The sequence below is a fragment of the Carettochelys insculpta genome, chromosome 2 (genome assembly GCF_033958435.1).
Source record: "Carettochelys insculpta isolate YL-2023 chromosome 2, ASM3395843v1, whole genome shotgun sequence".
Taxonomy (NCBI): domain Eukaryota; kingdom Metazoa; phylum Chordata; order Testudines; family Carettochelyidae; genus Carettochelys; species Carettochelys insculpta.
The window spans coordinates 11,707,125-11,721,576 of record NC_134138.1 but is presented as its reverse complement, the minus strand read 5'-3'; the positions used below and the strand labels follow the sequence as shown (position 1 = coordinate 11,721,576).

Genomic DNA, 14,452 nt, shown 5'->3' with positions numbered 1-14,452 from the left:
AGTCTGCTAACAAAAGGCTGGGGGGAAGACGGGCAAGAATAATCCCTGCCTGGATTGACACGACGGGCAGGAGATTAAAAACAACCAATATGCAATTTAGAGAGATGCCATTACAAAGTGCCAGTGGTGCTAACAAAGCCAGGCACGGCAGGAGAGCAGCTTGCACTTGCCCCGTTTTTATGGCCGGCAGTGAAAGCTTTCCAGAAGTGCACTCAACTGCTGAGGCAGCATCATGTTGCTGCACGGCTTATGGACCAGAAACCTCATTGCTGCCCGGCGCAGATGGGAAATGGCTAAAAGTCGTTTTTCTCACAATACCAGGAGATGTCCCCCCTCTGCGGGTAAACACAACAAACTGACACATTCCCAAGACAGGGGAGATGCCCTAAACACTGGCAAAAGTGGAGCTTTTTCTACCAAAAGCAAGTACCACCTGCTGCAATCACAGCTGATCTGAGCCAGCGACTGCTGAGGCAAACCTTTCAGCATCCAGAGATTTTGTTTTGGGACAAAACATTTAAGATTAGGGACTTTGTAGCCACGTTGGGCTGTTTCCAAGCAATAGTACGCCATTTATTTCACACATGGAACAAAAGCGTATCTGAAATGTCAAGCAGTACCTTACCTTTGTTAGAATCCAAGCCAGCACAACTCAACAGGGTAGGAGAAACCACAAATTATTTCCAATCTGAATACTGCACTCCACTGGCAAGCAGTCAGAGGACACTGACACTGCTCAATAGTTTGTGCCAAGCAAATGCACCTCTAATGCTCTTAGGTCAGCTAAGCTTTTCCCCTCTCTTTTTTTGGTTTGTCAGCCTGTGCCTGTTCCTGCAGCATGAAATTAGAGGCACGTTCCACTTAGAAACCCCCTGAGGAGCTGGAAACCTATTAATAAAGGTATTAGTATAGGAGAGGAAGAACAAGGGTCCCTGTGTGTGTGAACAAGTAAATGGCAGCAACGGAAAACTTCCAGGGTGTAAGAAGGGGCAGAAGGAACAGGTTAGACTCTAGCAGCTAGAGATAATGTCAGCAATAGCCACGCTGAGAAGGGAGAATGCAAGGCAAGTATAACGAGTTTTTTCCCTGTTAGAGTTCAGCTGGCTTTGGTGCATGTGCACGGAAGGATCTATGTGAAGGATGCAGGTGGCTTAGAGACCAGGAACTGAACGGAACTCCTCCCTCACTGCTGATGTGTTTATCAGCTCCAAACACCCAGGTCCAGGGGTACACAGTAAACGGCACCACACAACAGCTGCACACTGGGTGTATTCAAAAGCTGTGCTCCCTGAAAGCAGGGCACGCGTGCAGCTGTTCAGGGGAGATTTCAGTGCTGCCCTGCTGATGACCAGAGTGCCCACAGCTAGGTTTCTTCCTTTGTAATGGTGGTGCACATTTGCACATTCCTTGGTGCATGTAAAAAATTATTCTGCACAGGGATAGAAAAAAGTCCACACGGACAGAAAACAGAGGGAACTTTTTTTCTTTTTAAAAGCTTTCAAACAAAATCAATGAGGTGGTACCTAGGGGTGTGCTGAACAGTAATGGGAGAAGATTAAGGAAAAGAAAACGGAGCTAGGACTCCCTTCCCGTGGGGAAATTTCTGCTGGGGAAAGTCTCTCTCAAGGGGACAGGTAAAAGGCCCAGCGCTTCCATGACCTTCAGTCTGACTCAGTTAAGAGGGAGAGAATCCGGATCACTTTCCAGGCAGCCTTCACAGCAGGCTCACTCCTGTGAGAGAAGATTTTCTTGTGCAAGTCACAATGAAATCCATGGTTAAAGTTCCCTGCCCCCCTCATGCTAGCCACTGCTGCTCCCCAGTTCCAAAACCAGACAGACCACTTGTGTATGCCCACAACCGTTCCATGTGGAATAGTCAGGAGACCGTGAATGTGGGCAAAATGGAGGAACGCCTGAATTTCTAGGACTGGAAACTATTCAGCAGGTGGTCTCCAACCTGCCTGGCTGAAGGAGAGATACCCCACCACCCTAACACGAGGCAGCCGCCCCATCTGACCATCTCCCTCAGGCTCTTGTTTTGAAATCCTCCTCTTCCCCAGGTCACAGGCTGCTTAGTGCTGTGCGGCCAGAGACTCAAAATAGAACATAAGCACATAAGTCAACTGAAATGGGAGGCGGCTGGGCAGAGCAACCTCTGTGTCTGGGCGCTGTCATGACAGACGCAGCCCAAAAAGCAACAGGGACTGGCACAGCAGTCTGCAGAACACCCGAAGGAGGAGGCTGTCACCAGTGGCTTCACCCGCTCAGTGCCACCCTTCACGCTTTACGCCACACGACAGATGGTGCCAAAGCCGTCCTGTCCACATGCCACCCCAGCCTTCCTTCAATAAGGCTGACAAACATCCAGGAAGGGGATTCCGACACAGGGAGAGGGTGATGGGCTGTCCAACTGTGCCTCGAGGGGGAAAAAAGTAAAAGAAATTCTGTTGTCACACCTGTTATTATTAGTGACCCAGCACCTGCAGATCCTAGGCAAGACCAGGCTAGGCGCACTATGGCGAGGCTCCCTCCCCGCCACAGAGATGAAGGGGACAAGAGGAAGACAGGCAGGAGGGGGGAGAAAGGAAGTACATTACCCCCATTTTACAGAGCGGGAACTCAAGCACAGAAAGAGGGAGGGACAGAGCAATGTTCCCTCTCAGCTGAGCGCCTGTGCGGCCACTCGAGAGATTCAAACGCCACCCATCTGATTAGCAGAGCGCCCACAGCTAGGCAGCATTTCTACTGGTGGTGCACATTCACACAGGCCTTGGTGCGCAAAAATTATTCTGCACATGGATGGAAAAAATTAGAAGAAACAACGGGCCAGACTGTTAAGACGGCTCCGCACGTTGGACGACTTAACAGTTCTGGAAAGCTATCTTGGAAAGAACAACAAACGTGTGTCAGCTGGACATGTTGAGTCCTAATCCTATGCCTGACCTACAAGCCTACGCTTCCACTCCTATCTAGACACTCTATCGACTCAGCTAGGTCCAAGTTTTCCCACTCATGGGCCTCCACCTCCATGTCCCCAAATCCAAAGGGAGGCCCCTAGCTCCAGTATCAGCCCTGTGAAAACTGCTGTAGCTACCCATGGCACTGCCCTCCCCAAACACCCCCCACCCCCCTGTTCCGTGCAGCGGCCTAGCAAGTCTCAAATGGACAGAAAAATAAACACATGCAGAGACCTCAGATTTCCCTCCCCCTTCCCTGTGCTCTGAAGAATGCCACCTCCTGGGAGCCCCGCTGCTGCACTTAAATAGCCACCAGCCACTTCGCCACAGATGACACGTGGCAGCAACAGGAAAAAGGCCACAAACATAAATGAGAGTGGGGCAGGGGGGAAATCAAAGCGGCAATGTTTTTTCACTCACTGGGAGAGGGAGTCTGTGCCGGAGCTGGAGTTCCCCCACAGGGAGACACAATAGAACAGGATCTTTGCTGGTGAATAATAATGCAACACATTCCCTCCTTAGCAGGGGAAACCTTAGAGCAAGCGACCTCTGGGCTTTGTGGGTGTGCCTCCCAGCTCCTCCAGCCTCCACTGTGGAATGACAACATAAACTGATCCTCGCCTGGCCCTGGAAACCCTCTGGAAGGCTTTACACCATGACACAGGGCAATGTGAACTACAGAACTTCTGTCATGTTGATACAGCGGTTGGCACGTTCCCAGCATTGCACAAATACTGACTGATAACTCACGACATTGCTCCTATGCGATGGCGAAGGGTTTACCTAGCTGTGAAAGGGGGATGATAGACTGAGGTTAACCAACAAGGCCATTTCCACACAGCGCTTCAGAGGCGGTACAGTCCACTCCCTGCCTGGGAAACTTAGGTTGCATGAATTCCTTTGCGCTAACGCAAGGCTGTTGGGGGTTTTAACCTTGAAGGCAGCATGGGGAAACTGGACTAGGCCAACCAGATACCAGGCTCCGTGAGAACTGAGAGCAGCCTGAAACATTCCAGCACAATCAAGGATCCCAAGTCTGAACTTATCACTGTACTGCCTAGCCACTGCCCCGAGAGAGCCCAGCTTAGGAGGAACAGAAGGCAATCTCCTTCGTCCAGCGAGGTTTCCAAATGCTAAGCGGGAAATCTCCTAAACTGGCACAAGAGAACTGTGTTGCAGCTGCAGATGCCAAAGTAGGGTGGGGAGGAACAGCAATCTGTAAGACAGCAATGTAGAAGGGGAGCTATGAACATACGCCATTTGCACTGGTGACCCCTGAAAGGACACCTAGTCATTTACATTTAAAAAAACCCCGAACAACCAACATATCAGTGCTCCATGCTTCTTAATTAAAACTCTACCCCCGCTTTCTACAAAAGCTGGCCCAGACAGCAAAGCTGTGCCTTCCAGTTATGGTCTTGCAGATCTCTGTGGAGATGGCTCTCCCCAAAAAATATCCGACAAGCTTCAGAATGACAATGTAGCCCATGCATCTCCAACACATGGAGGTCAGTGGGTGATTAAACTGCAGAAACACTGAGAACCCCCAACAAATGCAGACAACTCAAGTCAGTCAGTTGGTCTTATCTGAAAGTCCTCACTGAGTAAATCACCAGCACTTTCCAGTGACTTCTAGACAGGAATAAGCAAGCTTTTTATGACAGGCCCCACTTTTCATCTCTGAAATTAGCAAGACTCCCCTCCCACTCCCACCCAACCTGTCTAGTGTAATCCCAAATAGGTGGAAATTTGGGTTATATTCATATGAAAAAAACATCGTGGAGAAGATCTACTGAGACTGCAGGACAACAACTGGGGTACCCCTGGAGTCAGCTAGAAGTTCTGGCCTGGGACAGAGTGAAGTGGAGGAGACTTGTAGATGACCTGTGTTCCACTCGGTTTAAGTCAAGTAAACCATATGAAAAAAAACCCTTTCGGCACGTGCAAGAACACAAGCCTGTGGAATGCCAAAACTTAATTAGTTTATAAATGTGAATACACAGACATAAAAACAGTGACATATTTCAACCTTTTTAATGAGATGGATGAGCCTGAGACGCAGCTGCCGATGGTGCTGTGCCCCCCCCTTATGAAATTTCATATCCCCCCATTTTGCACACCCCCGCTCTAGGATATGTACTGCTTCCCATAGTACAGCCTGAGGCAGGCGGAGGAGCAGGTCACCTCACGCCCATGTGGTTCCCTGCAGCATCAGTGGGGGATCAGAGAAGTTGAATTTCTAGGTGCGGTGTGTGTGGGGGGGTCCCCCCACTGCCTCAAACCCAGAGAGTGTCGAGAGACATCTTTTGCGCTTGGGTGCGAGGAGCTCAGCAGCTGGGAATGGTTCTGATCTCTTACCCAAATGCCGATGTGAGCAAGCCAGCCTGGAAAGTCAGTGTGACGAAGTCCCTCCTCGTGTGCTGAAAGTGAGGAGATGCACACGGGGCCCTGTAGCCAAAGCCATAAGGTCTCTCTCTTCTCCTCCGTCTCAAACCTTCCCAGAGGAAGAGGCCAACAGAGGAGCAGATCCCCGTGACCCGCAGTCCTCTTGGGAAGAGGAGTAGCTGAGTATCACGGTTCTGAGGGCTATTAATAACCCGTCATCACACAGGCTTGCCCAGATCTCCCCAGTCAGGATGCAGCAGCTCTGATGGGGTTGTTTTGAAAGGAGTATCCGGTGAAAGCCCCTCTGTGCTTCACATAAGCCATGGGGAGCTTCTCTTTCACTGCAGACACCTGCTTTCTATATTTAAAACCCTGCATCTGTTGAATGTGTTTGGCTTGGCTGAGAACAAAGCTGTAAAAGGCTACAAAGGCTTTTTTTTTTTTTTTTGGGGGGGGGGGGGGAGGAGGAGTTCACACAGCACGACAAAGCTGGATATTTCCACTAGTTCCCTGTTCCTAGGGAAAGGAGCGATACACTGTGCCTTTTAATGGCCACTGCACAAGGGGGGAGAAAAAAGCGAGTCGCAGCCCACCATGGAAAAGAACATTGATTACTGACAGGCCAACAACTTTACAGTTCAGATTTTTCAAGGGGAGCCACAAGAGTGCTGAAATTCTAGGGAAACTCCAATGGGATTTGGATCTTAATTCTCTCGGGCTCCCTTGAACTCTCGGCTAACTATTTTATATAGGACAAAAGAAGCGAGCGAAGCAAGCAGGGCAGCCTGGCAGTAATTCAGGCCTGTTTTTGCTGAGCTTAGGTACATTGGCAAAGTTTCTCATGTGCATTCAAGTGCATGCTTGATGAAAACACTAATCGTGGGGGACCACCTGCCTGCCTGCCTCTCATCAGCTGGCAGCATTCTGTAGGCATCAGGGTGGAAATGAGTCTTAAGCAGGGATTTGAAGGAGGATCACTGAGGGATCCAACTATTAGCTGAGTCAAATCCAGATTTCAGTCACATTGAAAGCTGTAGTGACCATGTGACCAGCATCTTTCCCCGCAAGGGGCACAGGTTTACTACAGAGCTGCTAGTTGTACAACGGAAGTGTTTGGTACCTGACTATAAATAGTGTCTCAGTACCTGAGCCCACTACAACCAGGTCCAGCTGCTCTTTTTTTGGACTAGGAGCTACAGTAGAGCACAGGCTTAGTACACATTCCATCTGTGCTGGAACAGCTCGAGTGCACAACTAGAATGGAGCTAAGTGTCAAACAGCGAAGGATGGGCTCATGGCTAAAGCACAGCACTGGGACTCCATCCGACATAGGAACTGCCGGACTGGATTCACGGTCATCTGGCTTGGAGAGTGGCCAGCATCACATGCTGCACAGAAAGGTGCAAGTGACCTCAAGTTAAGGCAGATGTGGGATAATTTTACCTCCATGTTAGCTGTCTCCTCATCTCCAACATCTTGAGCTGGGTTTAAACTCAGTACTTTGACATTTAATATCCCTTCCAAAAGGGATGTTAGTATTAATTTTAACAACTCCAGCTTCTGTTATCCATGTCAATATCTTGGCCCTTTTTAAATCTTGCTAAGCTTTTGGAATGCACATCCTTTGGCAGCGAGTTCCACAGTGCACTCCCTTTTATTGGTTTTCGGTCTCTCGCTTCTTAGTTTCACTGACCACCCATTCTTCTTGTATCAGAGGGGTAACCGTGTTAGTCTGTATCCGCAAAAACAACAAGAAGTCCTGTGGCATCTAAAAGACTAACAGATTTTTTTTGTAGCATAAACTTTTGTGGGCAAAGACTCACTTCATCAGATGCATCATCTTTGCCCATGAGATCTTATACTCCAAAAATCTGTTAGTCTATAAGGCACCACAGGACTTCTTTTTCAAGGATATGGTGCCTGTTCTTGTTCTTCCATACTTCGTGTGTTACAGGATGGAGAAATGAAGTTCCCAATTTGCCTTCCCTACACTGTTCATTCTACGTTATTGTTCCCCTTCTCACTCATCTACTTTCTTAGGCAAGCAATACCAATCTTCTCCATCTCTTGGATGAGATCTTCTCCTTCCCTGCTATCCTTTTAACCAATTTCCCATTCTAACTCTTCCCACTTTCTAGTCAAGTCACCTTCTAATCAAGTGAGCTTTCTTGTCAAGTCATTTCACTTCTGAGTTCTCTAATCTGTAAAATGGGTATAACAAGCTCTTACTTCATAGGAAGGTGTCACAGCTTAATTCTTGATGGGAATGAAATTTGAGACCCTTGGCAATCAGGTGCCATAGGAAGACAAAGCTGAATTCTGTTGTATCTGCTGTTCCTGTGGTTAGCGATACTTTGCCCTTTTTTTCCCCCCATGATAGCAATGATTGGGGTTGGACGCTGCCATTACCACAAGGTCACACACACATCCTTGGGATACAACATTCCAATTCAGAGCATACTGTCTTACCAAGAACTCTGGATTCTTAAAAGGCATAAATTGGCAAGCAAACATGGACTGTATGTCCAATAAGAGCTGATTTCTACAATTCACCAGTATTTACTATTACAAATGGGTTATGTGTCACTCTTGCGAACACTCCACGAGAGCACAGTTGAAGAGCTGCAAAGATCTAAACACATCAGGCATTAATTTCTAAAACTGTGGGCTTTATCTTTTCCAAAAACCAAAGAGGAAAGTGATAGAATTACAAGAGATACCTGCACAGTGACAGTCTCTGATTGGACAGCTTATTCTGGCATCTGTCTATTGAGCTTTGCTACACACAGAAGCCAGGACTCGTTACTGACCAAAGTTAAAAGAGTTTCTGAGTTACCCTGGTAAAGCGAAAATGAATACATGTGCTGATAAGAATGAAAGCCATCACCACCATCAAGAGCTAAAATAAGCCATGAACACCTCTCCCGCTGCCATTTTCTCTTTCTCCATGGGTCTGTATGTCACAGTTTCAGACTTGGTTTGGGAAACGGACATTTGCAAATATAGCTGACTTTTTCTTCATGCTCTACAATCCCAGGTGATGGGATTTCCATTGTTTGAGACTTGTTACTGTCAGGGTTGAATCTAGTGACCTTTCAATGTGTAAAGTTGTTTTTAAGGTACAAGTTGAAGCTCCCTAATCCAACACCCTCGAGACTTAACCAGTGCCGAACCAGAGAATGTGTCAAACCGTGGGAAGTCAGTATTGTCTCTAGCAGCATTACCAACATTTCCATTGCTCACTGATCTTCTAGAAGACTTTTAGGGGTAAATTAAAGCTAAATAACAGCACAGAACACAGAGCCAGGACTGGTGAAAAAATTTTCAGGGGCCACAGGAAACTTCATCATACCTATGATAAATGGACATCCAGCTAACTAAAATCATGACTGTGACTGACCCTCCCTGCTGCATGCTTTATGGAAAATGGGTTATGAATATAAACACACAACTCAGAAATGCTTTGGATGCGACGTGGCTTGCGACCTACCATTTTTAATGTGATAACCTACTGGATCTGTAAAACCTATTTTTGCGCATGTACCATTTTTGCAGTTGAAGTTACAAGTTGTGTCTGCATATTTGTACAGTAAGGTCTCAGAGTACGTGAGGGTTCGGTTCCATGCACCCTCGCATAACCTGGATTCCATGTAAGTGGGGGGTCCGGCCTTTTCCCTCGTGTAACACACGTTCTGCAGCTGGGGAAGCAGCAGAAAGGCAAGTCCTGGGATGGGGGGCAGTCGGGGAGGGTTAACCCTGGCAGTGGGTTGGGTTAGGGCTGCAGGGTCGGGGGGGAGGGCGCGAGGGGTGGAGTTGAATGGGACCTATGTGCAGGGGTGGTGAGCCGGGCTGTGGGGTGGGGGCGGTTGAGCTGGAGCCAGAGACACATGTGGATGGTGAGCTGGGGCTGGGCAGGTTGAGATGGAGCTGCGCCTAAGGGGTGGTGAGCCAGAGCCAGAATCAGTGGGGGTGAGCAGGAGCTTGGGGGTGGGGCTGAGCCATGGCCGTGCAGAGCTAGGGGGGTTGAGCCAAGGCTGGCGGGGGAGTGAGTTAAGCGCAACAGGAAATTGCGCATTTCCAGGGTTTACTGTAGGAATTGGGGTCAGCTGCATGAGAGTGGGTCACACACTCTGGGTTCACGTACTCTGAGACCTTACTGTATTCCAAATCTTTGTCGCTAGGACGACCTCAACAGGAGGTGTGGCTACCCTACAGCTTGGGAGGGGATAGCCATACCTGAGGATCTTGTCGGTAAACATTCCATCCAGCAGACAGGCAATGGCTGATTGCTAAAAAGGACTTGGACAAGTGACCTGCTCATGTGACAGGCTCCATCTTGGAGTATATTCTTACACAAGAAGAAGGACGGAATTCCCTCCGCAGGGGAAAGGTATAAAGATGACCCTCAGATGACTCCAACTTTTGTCTTCAGCCTGCCTTGGAAATTGCCTGACACATCCTAAGAAGGGCAGAGAACTTTACTGGAGAGCCAGGTCAGTATAAGATCATTTCTGACCTGCACAGTTCATCTGATAAAGACAACTATTTAGGGTAAGAACTCACAAGAACAGAATTCACTGTGCGTTCTCCCTTTTGTTTGATTTGGTGCCATATTTTGATTTGATATGGAGAAATTGGAGAGGGTCCAGAAAAGAGCAACAAGAATGATCGAAGGTCTAGAGAACATGACCTATGAAGGAAGGCTGAAAGAACTGGGCTTGTTTAGTTTGGAGAAGAGAAGACTGAGGGCGGACATGATAGCGGTTTTCACGTATCTAAATGGGTGTCATGAGGATGAGGGAGAAAATTTGTTCTTCCTGGCCTCTGAGGATACAACAAGAAGAAATGGGCTTAAACTGCAGCAAGGGAGGTTTAGGTTGCACATTAGGAAAAAGTTCCTAACTGTCAGGGTGGTCAAACAGTGGAATAAATTGCCAAGGGAGGTTGTGAAATTGCCATCCCTGGAGATATTTAAGAACAGGTTAGATAAGTGTCTGTCAGGGATGGTCTAGTCAGTACTTGGTTCTGCCATGAGGGCAGGGGGCTGGACTTGATCTCTCGAGATCCCTTCCAGTCCTAGCATTCTATGATTTGCTTGTCCTTATGTATAACCACTTAAATCCCACTGCTTAGTTTAATAAAAACTCTTCTCTTTACAATCAAACCCAGTGTACACTGGGGAGAGCTACCACCCTGCATATCTCCCTTCACTCAAAGAGAATTACCTAACCAGCCCTCCCTGTTCAAATCTTTTGCAGAGAGAGAGAGACAAATTTATGTGGGGTTTTGAGTCCTCCTGGGGGTTGATTCCTTAGGTGCTGTGCCTTGGAACTGCAACCACCCAGAGCTGTGGTTAAACAGTGTCTGCATTGCTCTGCAGGGGGGCAATAACCCCAACACTGTGCTGTGGTTGGGGGAGACCAGAGGATCTGGCTCAGCAGGACAGAGTAGTGGAGGAGCCCCAGAAAGCAAGAAGGTGGATGTCAGTGGTGTGATCAGCACATTGAGGAACATCCCAAGGGGGTCTTCTGTGACCACACTCCACCACAAAGCCAGCCCATGGATATTGCTGGAGTAGAGAGGTTCAACCTTTATCTTTAACTCCTGCATATGCACCCAGAAACAGAAGGGCTCCAAAAATTTAAAGATATTCAGCCATGAACAACTAGGATTCCCGCCAGCATTTACTCTCGCAATTTTTCTTCTTTGGAAGGATCCACACCAACAGACCACAACATCGTGTTATCTGGTTGCCTTCTTTGCAACCCGCATCGATTTATTCCCTGAGTGCCACCAAGTTATCCAGCACTTTAAAGACACATGAAAAGACAAGGAGATGCTCAGTCTAAATCACCAATCTTGTTTCAGAGCCTGCTAACTCAACAGCTTCTGGAGCTAGAAACAGTGTTAAATGTTTCACCTTTTGAAATGCTTCCTACCCAGCTCTCAAACAGCAAGCACTTGTGCCTCAAGAGACCGTTTCTAAAGTCACATAGCGGTTGTAGCAGGGTGAGAAGGAAGCAAGCCAAAAAGAAAGACAAGGTATTCTACCTCATGTATCACAATACATCTACGTTCCAAACCCTTTGGAAGACACCAACCTTACCATTTTCATGGCCAAAGTTTTCTAAAGAACGGTACCAAAGGATAACAACAGAGAGGTAGCCGTGTTAGTCTGCACTCCAAGAAAACAAAGCAACAGAAACGTAGCTCTGGTACTGAGGGAGGAATTCATAGGAAAACAGTGAAATCCCTGGCAGCCCAATATTGCCAAGACAACTCAAACACCTAAAATAATCAGAAGCCACTTCAGATTTTTACCCCAAGCATTAAGGTCAGCACATAGATTGAGAAAACTGAAACCGACATTCCACAGAGGAAGCAATTTAATCTTTTTAAATCTCCACGGCCCAGCCCTGGCTCCAGAAGAGCTGCCAGTTTGCTGTCCTCATTCACTCCCTCCAGAGAGCGCTCTGCTGCAAAAAGATGACCTGTTTGTTGACAAAGTGTTAAGTAGCCTACTTCATGTAAATCTCCCTATTTATTATCACGGTTGCATGTCCATTCATCAACTACTGCCCAGGCATTAGCAGCTGCTGCATTCCCCTCCAGTGTCACCACACCACGGGCGTTTATCCTTGGGCTTCCCAAAGCACTTTGAAAGGCTTTTACATATAATCTGTAACAGCTACTGTACATAAAATAAAGGTGACTGTTTTCTTTACAGCACAGGCCTGCAAGTCAAGAGATCTAGATTCTATTCTCAGTTCTGCGGCTGGCTTGCTGGATGACCTTGGGTTCATCACTACTTCTGTGCCTCAGTTTCTCAATCCATCAAGTGGAAATACGATACTGATTTCCTTTGCAACGTACTCTTGAGATCTACTGACGACACGTGCTGTATAAAACCCTAAATATTATTTGCAGAGAGCTAGCAGTGTTAGTCTGTATCTTCACAAAACAAAAAAGCAGTCATGTAGCACTTTAAGGACTAACAAAACAATGTGTTAGGTGATGAGCTTTCTTAGGGCAGACCCATTTCTCCAGCTTCAGAACCTGAATTCTGCTCCAGAATCTGAAGAAGTGGGTGTTTTCCAGGAAAGCTAATAAATAAATTTAGTCTTTAAGCTGCTGCAGGACTGCTTGCTGTGTTAACCAACAGGAATGGCCAGGGAGAGAAGGATCCTTTCTCTTCTAGCCATGTTGCTAAAAGTGCACTTTCTTGTGCCAATTATAACTCCTGACAACTCCCTGCTTTTTTCCTTTTTGTCTAAGCAGATCAATTTAGGTGCGGACAACAGGAGCATGTGATGCTTGTCACAAACCCACAGGATCACGAGATTTCTGGGGCTCCAGAACAGCTGAGCTCCTGCATGCACAACCCAGCCCACTGCAGTAATGTCAAGACACCCATGTACCACCTTCTCCATCACAGCTGCACAGCCATACCAATCACTGGAAGACAGGCCCACATGCTTCTGTCCAGGGCACTGGTTACAACAGAGACAGAAGTAGCAATGGCAATGCTGGTAGTGAATTCAGGTTTCACTACTAAACAGGTGCCAGGAGTAATGATTCTTGTGGGCCTGCAAAGAGTCCAATCAACAATCTCAAGCACCAGAGTCCTGGGAAAATCTGAGCCTCCAAGTGGAATGACTGCCCAACCCAGCTGCCCAAGTTGGCAGAGCAACCCCCATCCATCCTGAAAACAGAGGCCAGCTGAAGGTTTTATTCAGGGAAAAGAGAATCTTCTCTTCCCAGTCATGGGCAGCTGGACGGCGAAGGAAATACAATCTTTTGTCAATCTGACTGGAGCCATTCCCAGGATCTCACACTGGCTGGGAAGGAATTAAGCACATTTCCTACTGAAGGACGTATTTCTGTAAACCTCTCCAGAAAGCCTGGCAACCTGCTCATGACCTATTCCTTAAAACAGCCCTGCTGGGGAGATGTGCAACATGAGAGTTCAGAAAAGAATGTTTCAGTGAGTTACTGACATTTAACTCAGTGGATTAGAGACCTGCCACCTTCAGCAGTCCTGTTCCATTGGGCAGCCAAGAATTCGACATCTAGCCCAAACATCTTATTAATCCCCAGCTCATTCCTGCATGGTCATATGGTCAGCACACAGTCTGGTGGTGCCATGATCACCTCACCATTTCTTAGCAGAGCAGCATTTCTGAAAGGCAGTATTTCAGATGTTGGACAGCATCTCAGCTCCTACCCCCCACCAGGCCGCCTGCAGCCACAGAAGCTGCACAAGGGATTTTTTTCCCCCCAGAAATAGATCTCTGAGGGTGATCCGATGTCGCTCGGCTCTTGGTTCGTGCCAAGAACACAGGGCTCCACATAAGCCTGGTTGAAATGAAGAGAGCCAAGAACCCGAAGAGCAAACGTTTCCCAAGAGAAACTCCCTGGCGCAGTCACTGGCAAACTGTTTTTTTTGCTTAAAGAAATGAGGTTAGAGCTGAGGCCCATTAAAGAGACAGGGAAAACAAACCATGCCCAGCAGTGGAAACACTGGGTATCATCAACAGAGCAATAAGAGACTCAGTCAAATTTCCAGTTTATAGCAATTTATATGTTTCGGATGTGAAAACTGAACCAGTTCGTGCCAGCAGCTCTTTCTGATACTGCCTGAAAAGAGTTGCTGACTCCTCAACACCCTCTGTGGAAACAATTGAGGCACAAATATTTCGTTTTGCGTTGTCTTTAATTACTGCCTCAACACCACCCTGTTGCAGCTGCTCATTATTCTGCAGGCTTCCAGCTAGAGACAGCTTAGAGGATTTCTTGTAAAGCCTTTGGCTATTTGCTCTTCACATTCGTTAATTCTGATCATACATGGCATCAGCTACCGCAGCTTAAGTTCCTTTCTGCTGGCTTCCTGTGGGTTGGATTTTCACTGCAGAAGGCTGCCTGGCTTAAACCACCTCTGAACACTTGTCCCCCTACTTTACTGATCTCTCTTGATTTTGCTTCCTTTTCTGCTAGGGCCACGCACACCCTGTGAGACACTCAGTGTGGTGAAGCGGTCATAGTATGCTGAGCCTAAGGGTTTTAGTTTTCTCAGTTTAGATTTTTGGGTCCTTTATGACTCTTCCTGTTTT

At 47.5% G+C, this 14,452-nt stretch overlaps 1 protein-coding gene across 4 annotated transcripts in view; it reads right to left on the bottom strand.

Annotated features, from left to right (window-relative positions):
* Nucleotides 1-14,452, bottom strand: part of PTP4A3 (protein tyrosine phosphatase 4A3) — a 157,431-nt gene that overhangs the window by 36,762 nt on the left and 106,217 nt on the right. The window contains exon 1 of one of the 4 annotated variants that reach the window (XM_074986593.1): nt 5,316-5,478. The exons of 2 other annotated variants lie outside the window; for them this stretch is intronic. The gene's annotated coding sequence lies outside the window, so the exon portion shown is untranslated. Of the gene's footprint in view, nt 1-625; nt 741-5,315; nt 5,479-14,452 lie in introns of those variants that run through there. One more of the 4 variants, XM_074986595.1, reaches the window with a different exon arrangement.